Below are 10,003 nucleotides of genomic sequence, written 5' to 3'. Positions count from 1 at the left end.
TCCCGGCGGGATGGAGTGGCGGGAACCACTCCGGCGTCGGGCCACCCCAAAGGTGCGGATTTCTCCGCACCTTTAGGGGCAAAGCTCTCACCTTGAGGGGCTAGCCCTGCGCTGGAGTGGTTGGCACGCCGCCAGCCGGCGGGAAAGGCCATTGGCGCCACGCCAGCCGGGGCCGAAAGGACTTCGTCGGTCGGCGGAAGTCCGCGCATGCGCGGGGGCGTCAGCGGCTGCTGTCGTCATCCCCGCGCATGCGCGAGGCGGGTGTATCTAACGCGTCGGCCATGGTGAAGGCTGTGGCTGAGGCGGAAGGAAACGATTGCCCCCACGGCACAGGCCCGCCCACGGATCGGTGGGCCCCGCTCGCGAACCAGGCCACCGTGGGGGCACCCCCCGGGGCCAGACCGCCCCGCGCCCCCCCCAGGACCCCGGAGCCCGCCCGCGCCGCCTAGTCCTGCCGATAAGGTAGGTGGTTTGTTTCATGACGGCGGGACTGGCATACGTACATAAAAAGCAAGAGGGTAGCCAGGGAAAAGGTTGGCCCACTGAAGGATAGGCAAGGAAATCTATGTGTGGAGCCAAAGGAAATGGGCGAGGTACTAAATGAATACTTTGCAGCAGTATTCACCAAAGAGAAGGAATTGGTGAATGTTGGATCTGGAGAAGGGTGTATAGATAGCCTGGGTCGCATTGAGATCCAAAAAGACGAGGTGTTGGGCGTCTTGAAAAATATTAAGGCATATAAGTCCCCAGGGCCTGATGGGATCTACCCCAGAATACTGACGGAGGCTAGAGAGGAAATTGCTGAGGCCCTGACAGAAATCTTTGGATCCTCACTGTCTTCAGGTGATGTCCCAGAGGACTGGAGAATAGCCAATGTTGTTCCTTTGTTTAAGAAGGGTAGCAAGGATAATCCAGGGAACTACAGGCCGGTGAGCCTTACGTCAGTGGTAGGGAAATTACTGGAGTAAATTCTTCGAGACAGGATCTACTCCCATTTGGGAGCAAAGGGACGTATTAGTGAGAAGCAGCATCGTTTTGTGAAGGGGAGGTCGTGTCTCACTAACTTGATAGAGTTTTTCGAAGAGATCACAAAGATGATTGATGCAGGTAGGGCAGTGGATCTTGTCTATATGGACTTCAGTAAGGCCTTTGACAAGGTCCCTCATGGTAGACTAGTACTAAAGGTGAAGTCACACGGGATCAGGGGTGAGCTGGCAAGGTAGATACAGAACTGGCTAGGTCATAGAAGGCAGAGAGTAGCAATGGAATGATGCTTTTCTAATTGGAGGGCAGTGACTAGTGGTGTTCCGCAGGAATCAGTGCTGGGACCTTTGCTGTTTGTAGTATAGAGAAATGATTTGGAGGAAAATGTAACTGGTCTGATAAGTAAGTTTGCAGATGACACAAAGGTTGGTGGAATTGCGGATAGGAATGAGGACTGTCAGAGGATACAGCAGGATTTAGATTGTTTGGGGACTTGGGCGGAGAGATGGCAGATGGAGTTTAATCCGGACAAATGTGAGGTAATGCATTTTGGAAGGTCTAATGCAGGTAGGGAAGAGACAGTGAATGGTAGAACCCTCAAGAGTATTGAAAGTCAGAGAGATCTAGGTGTACAGGTCCACAGGTCACTGAAAGGGGCAACACAGGTGGAGAAGGTAGTCAAGAAGGCATACGGCATGCTTGCCTTCATTGGCCGGGGCATTGAGTATAAGAATTGGCAAGTCATGTTGCAGCTGTATAGAACCTTAGTTAGGCCACACTTGGAGTATACTGTTCAATTCTGGTCGCCACGCTACCAGAAGGATGTGGAGGCTTTAGAGAGGGTGCAGAAGAGATTTACCAGAATGCTGACTAGTATGGAGGGCATTAGCTATGAGGAGCGGCTGAATAAACTCAGTTTGTTTTCACTGGAACGACGGAGGTTGAGGGGCGACCTGATAGAGGTCTACAAAATTATGAGGGGCATAGACAGAGTGGATAGTCAGAGGCTTTTCCCTGGGGTAGAGGGGTCAATTACTAGGGGGCATAGGTTTAAGGTGCGAGGGGCAAGGTTTAGAGGAGATGTACGAGGCAAATTTTTTACACAGAGGGTGGTGGGTGCCTGGAACACGTTGCCGGAGGAGGTGGTGGAAGCAGGGACGATAGTGACATTTATGGGGCATCTTGACAAATACGTGAATAGGATGTGAATAGAGGGATACGGACCCAGGAAGTGTCGAAGATTGTAGTTTAGTCGGGCAGCATGGTCAGCACGGGCTTGGAGGGCTGAAGGGCCTGTTCCTGTGCTGTACTTTTCTTTGTTCTTTGACAGCAGCGGGACCTCGGCCCATTGCGGACCGGAGAATCGCCGGGGAGGGCCCGCCAACTGGCGCGGCGCGATTCCCACCGCCGGCGCCGAATTTTCAGTGCCAGAGAATTCGGCGGCCGGCACTGCCGGGATTCACGCCGCCCCTCGGCGATTCTCCGACCTGGCGGGGGGTCGGAGAATCCCACCCAAGATTTGCTTTGCCAATACTGCAGATGTGGGGTGTGTCCACCTGATGCTTATTCGCCGTGTTTGTGATCAAGGGTCCTTCACAGACATCTTGAGGAGAAGGGGCACCTGGAGGGAAGGCAAAGTGCCCCCCACCACACACACCCCCCTTGCCCAGACACTGAGGGTGAGCATCAGCATGTAATAATAATAATAATAATAATCTTTATTATTGTCGCAAGTAGGCTTATATTAACACTGCAATGAAATTACTGTGAAAATCCCCAATTCGCCACATTCTGGCGCCTCTTCAGGTACACGGAGGGAGAATTCAGAATGTCCAATTACCTAACAAGCACGTCTTTTGGGACTTGTGGGAGGAAACCGGAGCACCCAAAGGAAATTCACGCAGAAACAGGGAGAACGTGCAGACTCTGCACTGACAGTGAATCCCAAGCAGGGAATCGAACCCGGGGCCCTGGCGCTGTGAAGCAACAGTGCTAACCACTGTTAATTCATCGCCTGCTGGGTGACTGCCGCAACCCTGCTTGATGTTCCATCGCCTGTTGCATCGCCAGCATTGTCTTGGTGGCCGCTCACTGAGGTTCATCATGTGACCTCGGACTCAGCAAGTGGCTGGTCTCCGGCGCCCCTCCTAGTGTCAGAGACGTGGGCTGTCCCTGCCTCCGGCAGCTGTGGAGGTGCGTCAGTGAAGTGTTCTCCAGCATGTTAACACCCAGCTTAATCTAGAGCTACACCCCACTGAGGCGGTGTGTCCTCAGCTGGTGGAGGGTGCTGAGAGCGCAGTGATGATTCTTCCTCAGAGTCTTCCTCAATTTCCTCATCCAGCATGGTTTGGGGGTTGGGGCCTACGTTGGCCACCCTTTTCTCCCGGGAGCTGCTCGTGCCGACAAGAGAGAGAGAGAAGAGAGATGTTTAGTTCATGGGCAGCCAGAGTACAAGATTTCATGTCACTCACTGTGACTGTCATGCTATGTTGAACTCATGGGGGTGTCATCTGAACTCGACTGCTGGGAGAGACTGATCTCCCGTTCCCCACAGCAGCCTCCTCAAGCACGGTGAATGTTACAATGTCAGCATATGTTTGGGATCTTTCCTTTCTGTTGTGGGCCAGCTTTCCATGGATGAAGAAACAAAGCCCAAATAGGATGGGAAACCTGTTGAATCCCAGTCGGATGATAAGCTTCGGTGAGTCCCCGCCAAGACAATGCTGGAAAGGCATGTGTGTGTGACCCTCCCTCTAAGGACCTGGAGAGTTTGGAGTGTGAGCAGCACGATAGATGAGATGATGGTGATGTGCAAGCTTCCGTGGGACAATCACCGATGATATCTGTCACCGACTAATGGTTGTGTGAGCTCCCTGCAGAGACTAGCCCTATGAGTACATGATGTCATGGTAAGAGTTTGATTTTGGGGGGATGGCCTTGCAGGTGTGGTAGCCAGCTGCGCTGACCTCCTGTGCAATGGCCTGAATGGTGCGGCTGGAGCGTTTTGTCCAGTCATCCCTCAGGAATAACTCAGCCCAATGCTGCCGGACTCCTCAAATAAAGGCCTTGAGTGTTTTGCTGCTGAAACGGGGAGCAGCCTTCATCCTGTGGCTTGAGATCGTCCTCCTCTGGTCACCAGACATCTCTGTGCATGTCCTGGAGATAGCTGGGCTGGAGAGAGTGAACTATGTGTGATTTGGTGGCATTTAAATATGGCGCCCAGAATTTCAACCCCACCAGGTAACAGCACGGTGGACGAATCAGCTCCCAACCCATCAAGTGATTTGGAGAACTACCATCTTGTGCATAAATAATGAGCTTCCAAGTGCTGAAGAGGGTACGATTTCTGCCATTCCGAACAGTGGCAAACACTTCATGAAACATGCCCATCTCCGCACTTAGAGCAGAATTTTCCAAGGTGATGACAAGTTAGTGATGACAAGTTGGTGTTCCATGCATTTGGTCAGCAGGAGAATCCCGTTGGAGTTGCAATTCCCAACTCCTTACTTGCCAATGGTTCCTTTCCAGAGTTGGGAGTCCTTTCCAACCCTGGCTTTGAAATTCCCAAAGAGGTTGGTCTTATCTTCCTTGTTGGAGAATATGGGGCGGGATTCTCCACAATCTGCGCGATGTCCGCCGACCGGCGCCAAAAACGGCGCGAATCAGTCCGGCATCGCGCCGCCCCAAAGGTGCGGAGTCCTCCGCATCTTGAGGGGCCGAGCCCTAACCTTGAGGGGCTAGACCCACGCCGGACTGATTTCCAACCCGCCAGCTGGCGGGAAAGGCCTTTGGTGCCCCGCCAGCTGGCGCGAAACTGACTTTGCCGTGCGGCGCATGCGCGGGAGCGTCAGTGGCCGCTCACGGCATCCCTGCGCATGCGCAGGGGAGGGGTTCTCTTCCGCCTCCACCATAGTGGAGACCATGGCGAAGGCGGAAGGAAAAGAGTGCCCCCACGGCACAGGCTCGCCCGCGGATCGGTGGGCCCCGATCGCGGGCCAGGCCACCGGGGGGGCACCCCCCGGGGCCAGATCGCCCCGCGCCCCCCCCCCCCCCAGGGGGGAGAATCCCGCCCCAGGTGTCAGTAGTGAAGTATAAGTCTTCTTTGGACTCATCATTGGTATCACGGGTTGGGGCGTAGTAACTCACGGCCGTTGGCTGCTGGTTCTTGGCAAGTTGTAGACAAAGGGTCATGAGGTGCTCGTTGATGCCATCATGGAGCTCTGAGAGTCGGTTGACAAGTTCATTCTTGATGGCAAATCCAATTCCATGGTCCTGGAGGAGTTTTCCTCTCCAGAAGAAAGTGCAATCACCACCATCTTCCCTCAGCTGCCCTCCGCCTGCTCTTTGGATCTCTTGCAGGGCAACGACATCCATGTTGAAGTGCTTTTCCTTGAATGCCACCTTTTCGTGGTGGAGAGGCTTGAATGTTCCATTGATCCCGGGAGCAATGCGGTCTGGAGTCATAAACCCCTGGCAGGGTCACCCATGATGCTAAGAGCGGAGGGGAAGAACCAGACAAAGCGTAATCCAAAACAAATCCTCCACGGCCGATCAGGCAGAAGATACTCGTATGGTATCAACGGTGGATGACGGCAGCAGCAGTAGGGTGAACCCCAGTCGTTGAGGTTCCCTCGCCACGAGGGCAGCACGGCAGCGCAATGGTTATCACTGCTTCCTCACAGTGCCGAGGTCCCAGGTTCGATCCCGGCTCTGGGTCACTGTCCATGTGGAGTTTGCACATTCTCCCCGTGTTTGCATGGGTTTCGCCCCCACAACCCAAAGATGTGATGGGTAGATGGACTGGCCACTGTAAATTGCCCCTTAATTGGAAAAAATGAATTGGATAGGGCAGCACGGTGGTGCAGTGGGTTAGCACTGCTGCTTCACCATACCGAGGTCCCAGGTATCGATCCCGGCTCCGGGTCACTGTCCGTGTGGAGTTTGCACATTCTCCCCGTGTTTGCGTGGTTTCGCCCCCACAACCCAAAGATGTGCAGGGTCGGTGGATGGGCCACGCTAACTTGCCCCTTAATTGTAAAAAATGAATTGGGTACTCTAAATTTCTAAAAAGGAAAAAAAAAGGTTCCCTCGCTACTGGAACTGAATCTACCCTCCATCAAGGACCATGTGTCAGCTAATGTACAATGTCACTTTTTCTATATGCCTAAAATACCTCAATCAAATTGTTTGTTAAAAAAAAAAGAAAACCTTAAGGAGTAAATGCAGATATCAAAGCAACAAAACTGATGATGCCTATCTATCCAGTCCCAAAGGGCATTATCTGAAAACTCTCATGGTTACAATGTAAATTCAGATGCTAATGTACCTGACATTTTTTAATGATTTCTTTATTATTGTTTGAAACTGCCTAAAACTTTCTTAAAACTATGAGATCCAAACGTTCATATTTTATTTCGCCAGCAAAGAAAATGGTTTATTTCAGTAGTTGCAAGCGGCTTTTGTACTTTTTTTTTTCTCTCCTGATTTTTCCTTTAAGGTTTTCCCCGACGAGGTGAAGGCTGAATTTTCTGTAGCCCTAATCCAATAATTGTGGGAACTTACTTGCTGCTGACAATGTGGACAAGCCTTTAAAACTGATTGGAAAGCCTGACACGGAAGCCAAGTTCCAATTAATGTCACGCGATGTCAGGAGGACCACACAGCTAGCAACTCTCCACAAACAAACATTGGAGCCCCTTGAGATCACACTCAGCCTGTGGTACACAGGGCCCCAGCAACTTTCATTTATGTTAGGAGTGGATAACAAAAATGCATGACCATTTGTGTTTTAGCAATAGGGGAGGGAACAAAAAACAGAGAAATGAAGGCCCTGTCGAACACTGTACCCTATCAGCTAGTCAGCAAATAGCTGACTTTAACCCCGAATCTCAAGGGTGTTATGAGGAGGGTTAAAATGTCAGCCGAACTGCACATGGGTCCGGCATCATTTTAACTTGCATCTTGTGCCTGTTTTTAGTCCAGTGTATCAGCCTCATTTTAATGCATTACCTAGATCCTGGACATAGGGCTAAATATTTCAGAGGACCTTACCACAGGGGTTGGAAGCGGGAGGAAGCATTGCTCTTCAGGCAGTGGTTGCACGTGGGGTGGCAGTAGGCTGGGGAATCAGAGGGCAGGCAGGTCGGCAGCCGGAGCAACGTCATCTCAAGCAGCGGCGAACACGAATGCTGCTCGACCAGGCCTTGAAGAGCATTCAGGTTGGGGCTGCGGGAAGCCAAGCAGGCGGGTGAGTCCCAGCAATCGGCAACATAGAGAGCTACGGTGAGCTGGCAGCCTCGTTGCTGCTGGGATGGGCATTGCCACCAAGAAGCCAAGGAATACCCATCCCACTCCTGCCACTTCCCCCGGAACCTGATGGGAGGCTTCCCAGGTTGACCTGGCGATCGTCCCACAGGTCCTCCCAATGCATAACAGATGCCAGGGGAGGCTCAGAGGTGATCCTTAATGACTCGTTAAGCTGCTCAATTGGTTGCTCAGTGGGCAGGAGCATCATCAGGTTTCCTGCCACTGATAGTATGGCATGGTGATGGGAAGATGGAGGGTTTCCCTCTGGACACCGCCCCCACTATATTGGCAGCGCTCCTGCCTCCCAGTCAGTCACCATGGGCTGGGATGATTCGGCCCATAATAATTGCTCCTTCTTTGACAAATAGTAAGTCCTAATTTGCCCCTGGACTTCCCTTGCCCATCCCTCCGACCTCACATTCCCACGTTGCTCCAGTTAAGAGGGTAGACCAGGAAGTGTTTCCACAATGTTTTAGATGCACTGCCCCACCCCACCATTTCTACCCACCCCACCATTTCTACCCACCCCAAGTCAAGCAAAGGAACGTTGTCTACCCCGAGAAATAGGCCTTAACTTAACTATCACTGGCGCATCTCAATGATGTGATCAGGGCCAGCGCACCAATTTAACCTCACTCCAACCAAATCCACACAGCTAACCAGTTCCAAGCGAGGTTACAGCTGAGGAGCATCAGGTCGTTTGTGGGGCTGAATTTTGCTGATTAGACGGACAACCAGGCAACAGCCCTCACTCTGGGCTTTACAGACAGTAGCCAGTCAAATGGCTGATACCGGGGTCGTCATCCGAATCATGATGGACGTCCGCTCTCCCCCCCCCCCCTCCCCCGAGAGTCTCTCCGTCCAATCAGAGGATGGGCAACTCACCGACCTTACTGACACCACCAGGAACGGTAGCCACAGCTCAGGCAGGCCATGGCCTCTGCTCCGGCAGCAGGTAGACAGAAGAAGTTTGTAAAAATTCTACAGCTGAATTCCGCAGGTGAACTTTCTGGGGAAATCACTGGGCCTGCAGGAACTGCCACCTTGGCCTGCGGTCCCCCTTTGTGTTCTAAAACCATCCTCCCACCGGGCTCTCGCTGGGTTGCCACGTGCATTTAGCGAGCGGCATCCTCACGTGGTGTGGGGAGGGGGAGGGGGGGATGGGGAGGGGGCCAACCCGCTTTGGGGAAAATGCCCAATATAAGGTAAAAATGGCCCTTGGGGGTGGCAGCCTGTTCAATTCTAGACCTACCCTTGGTAAAATTCCCCGATGGCGAGGTATAGTCAGGAAGCTGATCCAACATAGCCACCCATGACTTTATCGGAGTCCCACCTCGTCCAGGGGCCATGATTTTCAGAAGTTTTATAAAAACGTTCCTGTGGCCTAGCAGGAACATCCCGCTCCCTTCTGACAAATCACGGACCTCAACCAATCTCCTTTGGTACACGCTGCAATCATTTTTCTTCCTGAAGTTTTCATAATAAGCTCATATCCGTGTATTGCCTTTATATCTTCCAGGATAAATAGCCAGGCTTCAGAAATATGCAGAACAAAGATTAGCATACGAATGCTTCATACATTTTCATGCTCCACCTTTATCACTTCAAGCAAGATGCTAATTTGCAAAATAAATGGGATAACACTTCCGATTACCACACACAAGAATGGTAACACTGGATACTGATCATTGCACCGTGTAATTTCAAGGTCGTACTTTTGATTACTTTTCTACTCCTTTCAAGTGAATCAAGGGGACTAGTAAATTCTGCCATAAAATAAGGCTTCTCTGTAATGGCTGATGGGTATAATGTCACCTTAAGTTCTTGTGTCTGATGCTGTAGGTCCCACCAGTAACGGAGCTCAGAACTAAGGAAACATTTTGCAAATATGAGAGTGGACTTGCTCTGAGGCCTAGTGTTGTTGACCAAAGTACTCAGATTTCACTATAAAATGGCATCATCATTATTCTTTGAGTTCTTAAACAGCATTCTCCATCTAACCCTGACAGTAGCGGGGTCCCCGATTCAGTGGACAATCGAAAAATCAGGATCGTTACTGGTGGACGCCGATCTGAATGTGATACTCCCAGCCCCCGCTGATGGCGGGATTGAGGTTCGTGCCCACGCACCAGTGGGCGGATGTAAATTAATGCAAATGGCTCTTAATGACCCATATGCATCCACTTGGAGGTCCCAGCACAATGCTCTCTGGCCCTCCGCGATTCTCTGGTCCCCAGAGCCGGGAATCACGTGGGGCGGGATTACAACAGCTTTCGCCAGACGTGGTCCTCGCGGTGGGCCAAGCAGTAACTCCTGAAGGGAGTTGTCCACAAAGTCCATCCGAGGGTGACCACCCCCCCACCAGAATGCACTACATGCCCACCCCTCACATGCTTGAGTGATTGGAATGCACTTACCTCTCTTTGATGTGGTTGATGTTCATAAACATTAAGATTTCAGCACTTAGGGTCACTCACCCATGAAGAGAGATGAATGAATCAAGGCTGCAGCTGTTCTGTAGACACTGTCAATCACAGCCCATTACTAGAAATGAATGAATGTTCATTCATTCAGCTGATGGATCTGCAGCTAATGGATCTGAGGGGTTGTTCTCCAGACAGGAATGGACAAGTGGAGCTTCCAGCTAAGTGTTACAGCTGTAATTTTTTCACTGCCCCTGGCTGGACTGCTCTCTAACTTTCTGACAGGGGTC

Source organism: Scyliorhinus torazame, chromosome 15 (assembly GCF_047496885.1).
Source record: "Scyliorhinus torazame isolate Kashiwa2021f chromosome 15, sScyTor2.1, whole genome shotgun sequence".
In the NCBI taxonomy this organism is placed as follows: Eukaryota; Metazoa; Chordata; class Chondrichthyes; order Carcharhiniformes; family Scyliorhinidae; genus Scyliorhinus; species Scyliorhinus torazame.
The sequence above is the reverse complement of the archived record's forward strand: the minus strand, read 5'-3'. Positions refer to the sequence as shown.